Here is a 14992-nt window from a genome sequence, read left to right as displayed (position 1 = left end):
TGGCTGTATAATTGCGAGTATTACACTCCGTTTATTAAGGGAGTTAGGCACAAGACGGAAAACTGCAGACTGATTAGCAGACTGGTTGGTTGTGGGTCACATCATGGATTCCATCGTGAAGGATGGGATTTCTGGATATTTGGAGGTCTTTGGTAAAATCGAAGAGAGTCAGCATGGTTTCATCAAAGGGAGGACATGCCAGACAAACCGGCTAGAATACTTTGAGAGAATAATGAGCAGATTAGAATAAGGAGTACCAATAGATGTTATGCATCTGCACCTCAAGAATCCTTTGAAAAGGTGCTATGCATGATGCTATTGAGAAAGGTTTGGGCCCATGGTGTTAGAGGCAAGGAGCTTGCATGGATATCAGTTTGGCTGTCTGACAGAAAGAGAATGTGGATTAAAGTGTCCTTCTCAGGATGGCAGCCAGTGACAAGTGGTGTTCCACAAGACTCAGGGTTGGGACCACAACTTTTCACTTTGTGCATTCATTATCAATATGAAGGAACTGAGGGCATTCTGGCTAAGCTTTCAAACAGTGCAACGATAGATAGAGGGACAGGTAGCATTGAGGAGGTGGTTCGGCTGCAGGAGGGTGCTCGAGCGCATCTCCTTAACTTCCCACAGTTCCGCCCTTGTACTCCACCCTTCCAACTACAACAAGTTAGAACCTCTCTGATGCTTGCCTTCCATCCCACCAACTTCAGGCTACAACGCATCATGCTCTGCCATTTCTGCCACCAACGGTCAGACCTCACCAACAGAGATATACTTCCCTCCCTACCCCTTTCATCATACTGCTGAGACCATTCCCTCACAAACTCCCTCGATAGATCCACGTAACCTCACCAAGCCACCTTCCCCACCCTCCGACACCTTCCCTTGCCACTACAACAGGTATGAAACCTGTGCCAACATCTCGCTTCTTACCTCCACCCAAGGCCCCAAAGCATCCTTCCACATCAGGCAGAGAAAATCCTGTGCATCCAAATATCTCATCTCGTCTGTTCATTGCTCCTTGTCTCCCGTACATTGGAGAGACAGGACGTCAACTTGCAGAACGGTCAGGGAACACTCTCGGACACACAAACCCAACAGTCCCACTGCCCTGTGGCTGAATACTTCAACTTCCCTTCCCACTCCACCAAGGTCTTGCAGGTTTTTGGCCTCCTCTGCTGCCAAATTCTAGCCACTTGACGTCTGAAGGGAGAACGCATCATCTTCTGCCTTGGGACACTCCCAACACACGATATCAAGGACAATATCACCAGTTTCCTCATCTCCACTCCCTCCACCTTATCCAACTCAGCACTGCCCTCTTGAACTGTTCTACCTGTCCATCTTCCTTCCCATCTATCCACTCCACCTTCCACTCTGACCTATCACTATCAACACCAATCTTCATCTAGCAATCGCCTTCCAAGCTAACTTCCTCCCAGCCCCAGCCCCTCCAATTTATCTCTCTGTCCCTCTCTGCCCACCCCACATTCCTGATGAAGGCTTTCTGCCTGAAACGTCGAATCTCCTGCTCCTCGGATGCTGCCTGACAGGCTGTGCTTTTCTATGGCCGCAATGTTTGCTTCTGATCTCCAGCATCTGCGGTCCTCACTTTCACCTGCTGAAGGATTTTCACAGGTTTGGAGAGTGAGCAAAGAAGTGGCAGATGGAGTACAATGTGGAAAAGTGTGGAAAAGATGAATAGAGGCATGGACTTTTTTGTAAAAGCGAGCAATTTCAGAGGTCTGAAGTGCATAAAGACTGTGGAGTTCTAGTCCAGGAGTCCTGAAAGGTAAACTTGCAGGTTGTCAGTAGTTAGGAAGGCAAAGACAATTATGGCATTTATTTCAAAAGGGCTGAAATATAAAAGCAGGAATGTACTTCTAAGGCTCTACAAGGCTTTAGTCATGTCACATTTGGATTATTGTGCGCAGTTTTGGGTCCGATATCTCAGGAAGGATGTACAGGTCCTGGAGTGTTTTCAGACGAGATCCACGAGAATGGTGCAAACATGCAAAGCGGGCATGCATATAAAGAATATTTGAGGGCTTTGGGTCTCTATTTGACAGAGTTGAGAAGAATGTTAGGAGGCCTAATTGAAACTTACAGAATACTAAATGACCTGGGACAGAGTGGATATTGGGAAGATATATGCAATAGTAGGAGAGACTAGTCCGCAAGGGGACAGAGTAAAGTGAAGACCTTTTCGAACAGAGATAAGGAGAAACCTCTTCAACCAGAGAGTGGAGAATCCATGGAATTCACTGCCACAGAAGTCTGTCGAGTCCAGATCATTGAGTATATGTAAGACTGAGACATTTAGATTGTTGACTGTAAAGGGGATCAAGGGTTACAGATAGAAAGCGGGAGAATGGGGTTGAGAAGCTTAACAGCCATCATTGAATGGTGGAGCAGGCTCAATGGGCCTCATAGCCAAATTTCTGCTCCAATGTCTTCTGGTTGTATGGTTAATATTGGCTCTCCTCATTACTCATTGGAGTTGTATCCTGGAATTTGATCTTCAAATGATTTATAAAGAGTCACATTTCAGTACTGCTGATTGGGAATTATCATGTTCCCTCCCTCCAGTCTCAGCAGCCATGCCCCCAATATCGTAATCACACTGCAATTGAAATCCAGTGAATGGTACGTAATCACAGTTGATTGACATCGATAACATTAACAGCAAGACCCTCACCTCTCCTCATATTTTCTGTTAACACATCCATGCCCTGTGTGTGTTATCACTCATGCTGTCGTAGGTACATTTTCCTGTCAGATTATGTACAAGAAAAGTTCTCTCCATATTTTACTGACACTATAATCAATGATCAGTAGTTATAGACTGTATGTTTCCATTTATAAATGGAGAAACTTGTTTATGTTCTGACAATCCTTTGTCATTACTCCCATATACAAGGCTGATTGAATGATTACATGCATTCAATCTACCATCTCCAATATTCCTTCCCTCAGTAACCCCCACATATTCCATGCCAAATATGTAAATTTTAAACATTCTTTTTAATTTTAATAAAACCAATATTGAATTGAAAGGGGTTAACTGGAGATATTTGTTCAGTGACTGTGATTAATGTCAATCTCCGTGGATCCTAATTATCCCAGTGGAGAGTTTCTATCGTTGAATGATAAATGGGCTCTGTCAATTTGTTATCCCATAGTATGAGTAGGAGCATCGCTGACAGCACTAACAGGGATCAACTGTTCGAGAGGAAGGGGTGAGGGGAAAGATCAGAATCTGAGAACATTACACTGGAACGTTACAATAATGTTTCAGAATGTGAGGACCTTGGATTAGAATGTTCCAACAATGGATCAGAATCTAAGTTCAGTAAACTGGAATGGTACAACAGTGTATCAGAATCTGAGAACTTTAGACTGGAATGTTCCAAGAATGTATCAGAATCTGAGATCATTAGACTGGAATGGTTCAACAATGTATCAGAATCTGAGATAATTAGACTGGAACATTGTAATAACAGACAGGAGTTTATCCTCGGGTCTTTACTGTCTTTCGCTGCCTTGGATATCATTAGCATCACGGATCCAGGATATCGTTTGGATTATTCACGGTGGTTACTATCCCATCCTCACTATAGTTGGTGTTCCTGGTAAGTCATTATATTTGTCTACTAAACCGGGTTGGACTGAATTTCTGCTCATGATATATAAATTTTGGAAATTACAAGACAACGTCTTCAGTTCTAAACAAAAACTCCTTTCCTTCTAAATTATAAGTATTAAACTACTATTTATAAATTACTCACTGATATGCGAGAAGGAACCAGAATGTTCTCAAACTCCATAATCCATTTTGTCCTTCACAGATTTACATCTCCAGCTCCTTCCCACTCACCAACCCTATCCAATACCACCGTCATGATATCCCAGTCTTGTTCTCAGTTTCAGTGCAACTTCTGAATAAACCATGATTTGTGCCTTTGTTTAATCCGGATGCAACAGTTTCAAGTTCCTTCTAACCACATGTTCGTCACTAAATAATTGCTCTTCAGGATGTTTAACTTGTTCTCTGCACAGACGGGACAACAGTTTATGGTGTTCAAGCCATTGACTCATATTCTAGAGCCACAGAATAATACTCTGTTGATATCCCATGAGGGAGATTGGTGGAATTTAAAAGTAACTATTTTCATTTGCTCTAAAAGCCCATCTGCTTGCCCCAAGTCCTTTAGGGAAGTCAATGTGTCATTCTTCCCTAGTCAAGTTTCAGTGTGACTTCTGTGATGAACATGTGGGTGTACTACACCTTTAAAAGAATTAAAAGCCAACAATAATTACCTGACAGCACCAAGTGTTTTGAAAAATAGATTTAGTGTAACATTTGGTTGAACAACTTGATTAGCTCATTGTCTCAAGACAAAAATAAATTCAGCCAAACAGCTTGAATTACACCTCAAAATACCCACCTCCAATCAAGTTTGAATTTACTATATTGAGAATCTTAAAAGCCAATGACACGATCCAATGGTTTGGGGGTACAAGACTTTTGGAAATTGAACAGTTGAGAGGAGAGATGCCAAGTTACCAGCATGCAACGATTGCCTGAAAAATTGCTCTCCTCTCAGTACCTTTATTGAGTAGTAACTGGTAAAGCTGAACCCAAAGAAGAAAAGAAGACAGGAATATAGAGAACAACTGAAAGTTTCTTGGTTTTGAGATTGGAAGTTTTGTTTTGTAGGTCTTAATTAGAAGTAGAACCGGACGAGTATCGTGGGGGTGGGGGAGGTAAAAGATAGGTTAGAGGAAGAATTTGTAAACAGACGTTCGTCTATTATTCCCTGTTATACTTTAAGAAATAAAGTTGTTAATTTTTACTATAAATATTTTTGGAGTCTAGAATTGTCACAGAATATGCAGTGGATAAAACTTTTCCCTGTTGCTGGTTTCAAATTAAGCAGGATAATTTATCCTATGTTGTAATGCTACAACCCTACAGGAATGTGTTTTACTCTTTGCTGGCCTGTGGAACAGCTGAACCAAACACTCAATTCAAGGTCAGCATAACATGCTGCCCTGACTAGGTCTGCATACATCCTGTGAGAGAAGAACAGAAGTAAAGATAGCTCCCTTCCTATGTCTGTTTCCCGTATTCCTACAGCTCAGTTCTATTCAGGTCTGTGATCATTCCCTATTTTAGGTGAACTCAATCTCATTGAAATTCTCCCCGAGAGTGATGCACGTCTCCATACACATCTCTGGTGTTGGATTTATTGGATGGTTTCAAGTTGCATCTAAACTCAATTAACTAAGTGACTGCTCATGTTGTGAAAAATAAGTGTATATGAGGTGGATTGGAGAGTATGTTGTGAAGCAAACTAGAGAGCAGGTTATTTTGGATTTGGCGTCATGTGGTCAGCCGGGCTAATGTATAACCTTGCTCTTTTAAGGAATAGTGGCATTAATAAGGTGCACTTTACACGGTTCCTGTATACAACATACATTCTGGTTAAACATCATGGAAGACTGGAAGCTCGAGGGTCAAGTTAGCTTCAGGGAATTGGGAAAATACAACATAACATTCAGTGGGAGACAAGCAATGATTGCTAGGGACATAGAGACCTACAGCACGGAGACAGGCTCTTCGGCTCAAACTAGTCTATTCTGACCAAAAAGTCCATCCACGCTAACCCCATTTCCCTGCCATTGCTCCATATCCTTCTAATCCTTCTCTATCCGTGTTTTGTCCAAATGCCTTTTAAATGTTGTTAAATGTACGCGCCTCAACCACTTCCGCTGGCATCTCATTCCAAATGTGTACCAGCCTGTGTGTAAAACAGTTGTTCCTCAGGCTCTCTTATAGTCTTTCCCCTCTTTACCCTCTATCCTTAAACTGATGCCCTCTAGTCGGTGATTGCCCAACCCTGGGAAAAAAGACTGGGTACATTCATTCGGTCCATGCCTGTCATGATCTTATACACTTCTGTCAGATCCCCCTCAACCTCATACAGGCTAAAGTAAAATATCCCAGCTTGTCCAAACTCTCCCTATAATTCAGACCATTGAGACGGTAACATCCTTGTAAATGTCTTCAGCAGTCTTTCCAATTTAATAACACACTTCCTATAGAAAATTGAAAAAAAAGCTGAACATTACGCTACCAGTATGGCCTTACCAGCATCCTATTAACTGCAACGTAATTCCCTGATTTCGATACTCAGTGATATACACTGCTGAAGGGCAGTGTGTCAAAAGCTGTCGTCATTGTGCTGTCGACCTGTGAATCAACTTTCGGAGAAACATGCACCTGAATTCCAAGGTCCCTCTGTTCCACTACACTCCTTAGGACCCAACCACTCACCTTGAAACTCCAAACTTGATTTGACTTTCTAAAATGCAAGAATTTACATGGATCTATATTAAAATCCATTTGCCATTTCTCAGCCCACTTCTCCAGATGATCAAGATACAACTGTAATTTCTGAAATTTCTGATAACCTTCCTCACTTTCCGTGATGCCGCCTGTTTTAGTGCCGTCTTCAAACTTACAAATCATGCCTGTACATTCTCATCTAAATCACAGTTATATGCAATATGTAATGGTCCCAGCACCAACCTCTGAGGCATTCCACTAGTTAGAGGCCTCTAGTCTGACCAGCATTTTTCTAGTATTACCCTCTGCTACCTACCATCAAGGCAATTTTGTACCTAATTTGCCAGGTCCCCTTCAATTCCATGCGATCTAACATTCCAGAGCAGCGGACCATGTGGAACCTTATTGAAGGCCTTACTGGAATCCACCTAGATTACGTATACCACTCGGACCTCCTCAACGTTGCTGGTCACTTCATTAAAGAACTCCAAAAAAATTGTGAATCATGATCTGCCTAGCACAATCTCCCGTGCTGAATTTGATGAAGGGCTTTTGCCCGAAACATCAATTTTCATGCTCCTCCTATGCTGTCTGACCTGCTCTGCTTTTCCAGCACCATTCTAATCTTACTCTGAACCACACCCTGTCTTTCCAAATGCATATATATCCAATCTCTCTGAATCTTCTCAAGTAACCTACCCACTAGAATTTCGTTTCACTGGTCTTTAGTTCCCAGGTTTATCTTTGTAGCCTTTCTTGAATACAGCTCAGCATTTGTTACCCTCCAGTCGTCCAGGCCCTCACTCTTCCATCAGCGATGATAGAAAAGAGCCAACCAGTGCTCCCGCAATTTCTTCTCTATTCTCCCATCCTCCTGCGGTGTTCCTGAATATAACTGGTCAGGACCAGGAGTTTTTAGAAATAACGCAAAGTCTGAAACATACATCTATTTATTTCAGGTACCAACACTAAAGAGTGAGAAAGTGACTCAATGATGGTTAACATAACAAATTAGAAAACATGTTAATCATAGGAAGTGACTTCAGAAGAATTCCAGCTATTGTGGAAACCTGAGAATTCTCAGAAATTAACGATCCAAAAAAGGAAGGCCATGAAACTGATAAGGAAATCAAAAAGAGAACATACATGCTAAGAAAAGGAACACAAAGACTGCATCAATCTGCGATCTATATTTCAATGGAAACAAAATAAAAGCAAGGTCACATGTGGAAATTTGGAATCGGGAGAGGAGAGGTAATTGTGGGGAACAGGGAAATGGCCAAAAAAAAACAACCAGTTACATTGCATCTGTCTTCCTGGAAGAATATCCAGAAAATCCCCCAGTAATACAGAGTGATCATATCGGACTCATGGAGCTAAAGACATAAAGTCAATTCAAATCAGGAACAAGGTAGTGCAGCTGGAAAGAGCACTGCTAAGACAGATGTACTTCCTATCAAAATGTCAGAAATACATCAGCAATAGTAGTATTAATTGCACTGTCGATGACTGTGTTTTATTTTCCTGTATATTCTGCAGAGGGCAGAAACTATTGTAGATAAATGGAAGTTAGTAAACGTGATCCAAGCACTACAGATGAATGGAAGGGATCCAAACAGCTTCAAACGGAAAAAGACAGAGTGTGGAGAACTGCAGACCAATTAACTTGACATCTGTAGGGAAATTTTTGAAATCTATAACACAGGATGAGATTTTTGATATTTAGAAATTAACAGCAACAATGGAGAGAATCAGCATGCATTTCTGATAGAGATATCATATTTGATAAACTTCGGAATTGTTTGAAATTTTCTTATAGCATAGATAATGGGGAACCACTAGAAGTGGCATATGTTGGATTTTCGGAAGGATTTCTAGAAGAACTGAAATAATGAGTTCGTAAATGCAATGAATGTGAAGGGTATTTGGAGGAATATATGTAAGTGGAAAGTTAGAGTTTGGTTCGCCTTCATTTAAGAGAGTCAGAACATGAATGTAAAGACATGTTGAAGCAGTTTCACAGCGTGTTGATGGGACTGTACCTGGAGTATTGCGCACAGTTTGACTGAACGAATCTCAGAAAAAAATATACTGACAACAGAAGATGTGCAATGTGCATTTTCCACATTAATCCCTCAGATAGCGAGATTGCCTGATGAGGAAACTCGGCCTATTTTCTCCAGCGCTTCAAAGAATGAGAGGTGGGTCACCGTCAAATGTAGAACATTCACAAAACATATGACAAGTTGGAAATTAACAGAATACTTCCCTGGCTCTCTAATCCACATTCAAGGCAAATAATGTAATCAGCTGGGACAGACCAGTTACGACTGCAATAAGGAGGAAGTTCTTCACTTGGAGGGGACTAACAAACACAGGGGAATGGAAACCTGCTGCTGGCAGGGTAACATTAGGGAGTATCCCCAGATAATCTGCAAGTGTGACAAGCGAAACACAATGTTGAGGGAACAGTTAGGACTCGTTAAGACTTGCCAAGTTACAGCCAAATCAACATTAGTGGGAGGAGACAGGAGGCAGAGGTAGAAGGCTGTTTGTGTGACTGAAGGCCAGTGTCCAATGGTGTACCCCGGGGATCAGTGCTGTGCCCCTTAATATTTGTTATTCGAGGTGTTGGTGTTGGTATGGAGTAGACAATGCCAAACATCGCATAACACCAGCTTCCAGTCTAACAGGTTTATTCAGATGCACGAGCATTCGAAGCGCTGCTTCTTCATCAAAGTGCACAAACATCTGCTGAAGAAACATCGCTTTGAATGCTCGTGCCTCTGAATAAACATGTTCGACTATGAGCCAATGTTGTGCGATCTTTAACCTTATTACTTGTGGTAATCATAAATAATGCAGCTGTGAATATGGATGAGGTGTGGGGCGGGGTGATAAGTAAGTTTGTATTTCATCTAATGATTGTCCGGGTGGTTGGCAGTGAGAACGAAAGTCTTATGTTTCAGGAAGATACAGATGGAATGGTCAGATGGGTGGATCAATGGCAGATGGAATGTAACCCTGATAAATGTGAGGTGATATACTTTGGAAGAAGGAACCAGACGGGGGAGGACTCAATGAATGGGAGCACACTAGGCAGGTCAGAGGGTGCTTCTCCACACATCCCTGAATGTGATGGACAGGTTAATACACAATTTGGGAAAGCATAGGGGACAGTTAACACAGCGTTTATACATCAAAGCATAGATTATCAGAGCAATGCCAAATGTTTTTTTGACCAAGATGGAATACTGTGTGTATTTCAGGGAACCACATTACAGGATGGATGTGATTGAACTCGAGGGGGTACGGAGAGGACTCAACAGGATGTTCCTTGGGATGGGGCTTATCAGCCATGGAGAGAGGCTGGATAAGCTCGGGTTGTTTAGTTTGGAGGAAAGAAGGCTGAGGGGGCCGTGCTTCAGAAGGATAAGATTACGAGGGCCATGGACAGGGTGGATAAACAGCAGCTGTTCCTTTTAGTCAAAGGCCCACAATTTTAAAGTGAAATGTTTGAAGTTTCGTGCGGATTTGAGGAGTGTTTTTTCACACAGAGTTGTCGGGGTCTGGAATGCGCTTCTTGAGACGGGAGTTGTTATGATAACCTCACAACCATTAGAAAGTACACGGTTGTGCACTTGAAATGCCATAAAATTCACGGCCTTGTGTCGGAAAGTAGGGCTAATATAGACCGTGCTGTATTTCTGATGGTACAGAGTCTGTGCTTCTGTGATTGTATGGTTGTGGAAGGTCAATCATTGCCGAGTTTAAGACAGGAATTGATGGATTTCTGAATAATATCTTATCAAAACTTTTATAAGTGAACTTCTAATATCTTCTGAAAATATATCATTGGCAAAATGAAAAGAAAAAGGTGCAGCTTTCTTACAGTCTGTTACCGCATAATTGAGGACAGTGAAATAGCAGAACAATGAAAAAAATATTTCAGTTATGTCTTCACAGAAGAAAGCAAATCAAAAAGAAACTTCCTAGCAATACTATGGAACTTTAGTCTGGTGAGAAAAAGGGAATAGAATGAAATTAGCAACGAACAGTTTTAGAGAAAGTATTGGATTGAACGTAATGGGTATAGACAAAGTGAACAGAGATTTATGAAATGGGCATCATATTTGAGAAAGTGGCTTTCTGCAAAATTATGGAGAAGGTATCAATGCAATACGACTGAAATCTCAGAAAGATTTTTGATAAGCCCCAAGCCTTTCGTGCAAATTCGAATCCTGTGGGACTGGGGTTAATATACGGTCATGGTTTTAGAATGGGACAACTGGCAAGAAACACTGATAAATAATAAAACCATGATTTTTGAACGGAAGGCTTGGATGATATAACAAGGATCAGGATTTGGAATCCAGCTATTCCCAGTACACATCATATCTCTGGTTGAGGGGCTCAAATGCAATATTCCGAAGTCCACCGACAGCACTAAACGATGTCAGCTTGTGAGTGGGTAAGGAGGATGTAAAAAAAAGCTCGAAGGTGATTGTGACAGTGGAGCGACTGGGCAAATACCTGACAGATGGAGATCATTGGGAGAGGTGTGATGTTGTGTACATTGATGGGAAGAATAGAATGGCAGCCTATCATTTGAAAAGAGATTGGTTGAACAAATGTTGCTCTATAAAGGAAATTAAGCTGCATTGTTATTTATTTCTGTGCAGCCCTCTGAGTCCATGTAGGACAGTGAGTTCTGAACATGGAAGTCAATACTGGGAATGGCTTTGGCAAGCTGACCAGTGCATATAGACCCAGCAAGTGGGGAGCTGTAACATTGAAAATAATCTTGATCTCTCTGTGGACCAGTCAATGAAAGCAATGTTGCAGGAGCAGTAAGCAGTTAGGAAAATAAATTGTGTATTGACATACATTTCAGGGAGATTTGGATGAAGGAGTAAGGGTCATTTACTGCAGCTGTACATGGCCTTGGTGAGACCTCACCTTGAACATTGTGCAATATTGTGTGCAGTTTTGGTCTCCTTACCTAATAAAGGACAAACCTGACATTGAGGGAGTGCAGTGAAGCACGACCAGACTGATCTCTGCGATGAAGGGCTTGTTGCAGGAGCAGGGTTTGGGGCAACTGTGCCTCTATTCCATGGGTTTTAGCAAAATGAGTGGAGATCTCAGTGAGATATAAAACTCTGACAGGGCGAGACAGATTGGAAGCAGGGATGATTGTTCTCCGGGCTAGCATGTCTAAAACAAGGGGCCACAGCCATTTCATATTAAATAAATGCGTGTTATCGGAGAACTGCCTGTATATTGAATGGTGCCACAAAATTGATGGACCGAAGGGATTGCAGCAGTTCCAATTTTATATTTCACAATGTTTAAACATATTCAGTGAAATGAACAGTGTCTGGGGAAAACTGCATTGAGGAGACCTTTGGTCATGTATTAGCATGGGAAAAGCTCAATATGTTGAATGACCTCCTCCTTTCCCAATGTTTCTGTGCAGTCTGTGGGAAAGCTCTGTAAATGTTGTCACAAGCTCTCAGATGTTAGGAAGGAGGCCTCTGCAGGGTCAACAGGACTGTTTTTCCCATTCCTTTTTCCGATATTGAGGCTGGGGCCGGGTATTCTGCCCGGTTATATCCTTTCAGACCTTGGAGCAGTTTGATACAATAGTATGTCTTGCTGAGCAGATTTAGAGACCATTGAAAAAGTGATCACATGTCTGTGTGGCTGGAGTTACTTTTAAGCCACACCAGGAAAGCAAGGGAGATTCACTTCCTGAAAGTATATTGGTGAAGAAGATCAATGTTTACAATCAACATTGGACACAAGATCACTATTACTAACACCTGATTTTAATTAATTTTATTAATTACTTTTAACTTCCACGAGCTGCCAGACCATTAGCCTGGTCTTGATTAGTAATGTATTTACATTACCACAACAGCACCATCTGCACACGGGGACTATCTGAAACCACACTGGCCTGGTTAGTTTTGTGCTACTTGAATCCTTTGTCAAAAAGAATTCCCACTAATTTGACTTTCGTGATGGGACTAAAGGAGATGTAAATGGTCAGATTGTAGTTATTCCCCTCTTAGGAGATTGGACATAGTTGAGTAATGTTCCAGATTGCCAGGGAGATGTCAGAGTTGGAGCTGGAATGATACAGCTTCCCCAGAGACACGGCTTGTTGTGCAGCACAAGTCTTCAGTCCTATTGCAGGAATGGTGTCAGGGTCCATTGCCTTTGTCGCATCTACTGTGTTCAGCTGTTTCTTCATGTCACGTGCTGCGAATCGAATTGATTGAAAACTGGCATCTGTGATTCTGTGGGCATCATGAGGAAGGTGAGGTGTTTCATCCACTCAACAACGTTTCATCCGCGATGCCATCTTCTGTGTTCGAAGTGAATATGCCTCCCTCTGTTTTTCTCCCTGACCATGATTAAGATGTCCGTAGTGTCAATGATGCCATTCCTATGCAGTTTCAGAATCAAGGAACTTGTGCACCATGCATTATCGTTCAGTCCCCAGTGTACAGCGCTCCAGGTTGGATGGGATGTTTGAGCATCTTTGACATACTTCTTTGGAAATTGTTCAAAAACAGAAATTGCTGAAGAAACTGCAGACGATGTTGCAGCATCTTCTGAAGTGAATGCAGAGTGAAACTTTCAGGTCCAGTGACCCTCTACAAAGCTCTCAGTTTCTCCAGCAATTTTTGTACTTTTATTTGCAGTATCCATAGTTATTTGTTTAATTGAAAATTTGTTCTGTAACTATTCATTTCTGGAGAAACTCAGCAGGTCTGTCTGCATCTGCAGAGACAGAAACAGAGTTAGCGTTTCAAGACCAGTGTGACACTTCTTCAGAACTGAAAAGGATTGGAAACTGGGATTTTTAATCGCTTGCCAGAGATGGGGGATGGGTGACAGGGAAAAGAGGGTGTGGCAAAGATAAGCTGGCTTTTAACAGTGGTGAACAAGAAGACGATAACGAACGGGTTTAAATTAAGACGTGGCTGGGGAAAGGGATTCTCTCTACTGAGTGCAAGATAAATAAGACACAATCACACAAGGGAGGCCAGGAGGGAGAATGTTGACTATGTGACATTATATAGATCTGGCCGTAATTACGTTTTCACTGTCGAGATCATCACCCCTTTTAATTTGACACGATATCAAAGATGGCAGTAAAACAATACTCAGCCTAAACTTAATATTGTTATTTGTTTTTCTCCATATTACAAAATTCTATAACAGCAATGAACGTTTACTCATATCAATAAGAAGTCAAACACATGAAAACTCCAGTGCTTATCTTTAAATGTTTGTTCTTGAAGTTAGTACTGGAGTGTAGAAGGTTGAGGGGTGACATTGTAGAAGTTTATAAAGTCATGAGAGGCATGGATAGGGTGAATAGCCACGGTCTTTTCGACGGGATGGGGGAGTTCAAACATACAAGGCATAGCTTAAGGTGAAAGACGGAAGATTTAAAAGGAACGAAGGAGCAACAGTTTTACACAGTGGGTGGTGTGTGTATGGAATGAGCTGCCAGAGGAAGTGTGGTAGATGCATGGACAGCTGCAACATTTAAAAATCATTTGGACAAACATATGAATGGGAAACAGTTAGAGGCATATGGGCCAATTGAAAGCAGATAGAATGAGCTTAATTTGGAAAATCTGGCCAGCATAGACGTTTAGTAAAGCTTCACGCAGGGTCAGTGTAGTTTTGTGAAAGGGAAATTATACTTTGCCCTGTAAAATCATGCAAAGAACTTCTGGAGATGCCAGAGAATGTAACAAGCGGACTTGATAAAGTGGATTTGGTAGAAACCAGGCTTTCCAGAGCTTCCACAAAGTAGTACAGAATAAAAGTTCTTACACAAGACTGAAGTTCGTAGGATGACGGCTAATGTGGTAACATGGGATGATGATTGGTTAACACATAGAAATCAGAGAGTCAGGATTAATGGATCTTCATGATCAAGGTCTATCTGCTGGAGTATCACAAATATCAGTCGAATGGCATTAGTTATTTACAAGGTAAAATCAATGACTGCAGATGCTGGAAACCAGATTCTGGATAAGTGATGCTGGAAGAGCACAGCAGTTCAGGCAGCATCCGAGGAGAAGCGAAATCGACGTTTCGGGCAAAAGCCCTTCATGAAGGACTTTTGCCCGAAAGGTCGATTTCGCTGCTCCTTGGATGCTGCCTGAACTGCTGTGCTCTTCCAGCACCACTAATCCAGAATCAGTTATTTACATTCTGTATTGATAGCCTGACGGCGGGAGCTAAGTGAAATACACATTCGAGGTCGTGGATGACTCTGAGAATCAAAAGGCAGGCTGTTATTTAATGGAGGGGACTTCCTGAAAAGGAGTGTTTCTATGTATGAAACATAAAGTCAGCATGTTGGTGCAGCAAGTTCATTAGGCAGTTTCCTGGGCTGAAAGGGTTGAGTTGTTGAGAATCTTTAAAATGGTGAGGCTATTATTCATTGGGGTTTAAATGAATGAGGAGTGATACCACTGAAAAATACAAGACACAGAAGGGGCTTGAGAAGGTAGGTATTGGCAAGTTGTTACCACTCCTGGGTGGAGTCTCAAACTCGAGAATATAGATACCGAATATGGAACATGGATTTCAATCTGAGACGCAGAG

This window comes from Chiloscyllium punctatum, chromosome 18 (assembly GCF_047496795.1).
Source record: "Chiloscyllium punctatum isolate Juve2018m chromosome 18, sChiPun1.3, whole genome shotgun sequence".
Taxonomy (NCBI): Eukaryota; Metazoa; Chordata; class Chondrichthyes; order Orectolobiformes; family Hemiscylliidae; genus Chiloscyllium; species Chiloscyllium punctatum.
Note: the sequence above shows the minus strand (reverse complement) of the source record.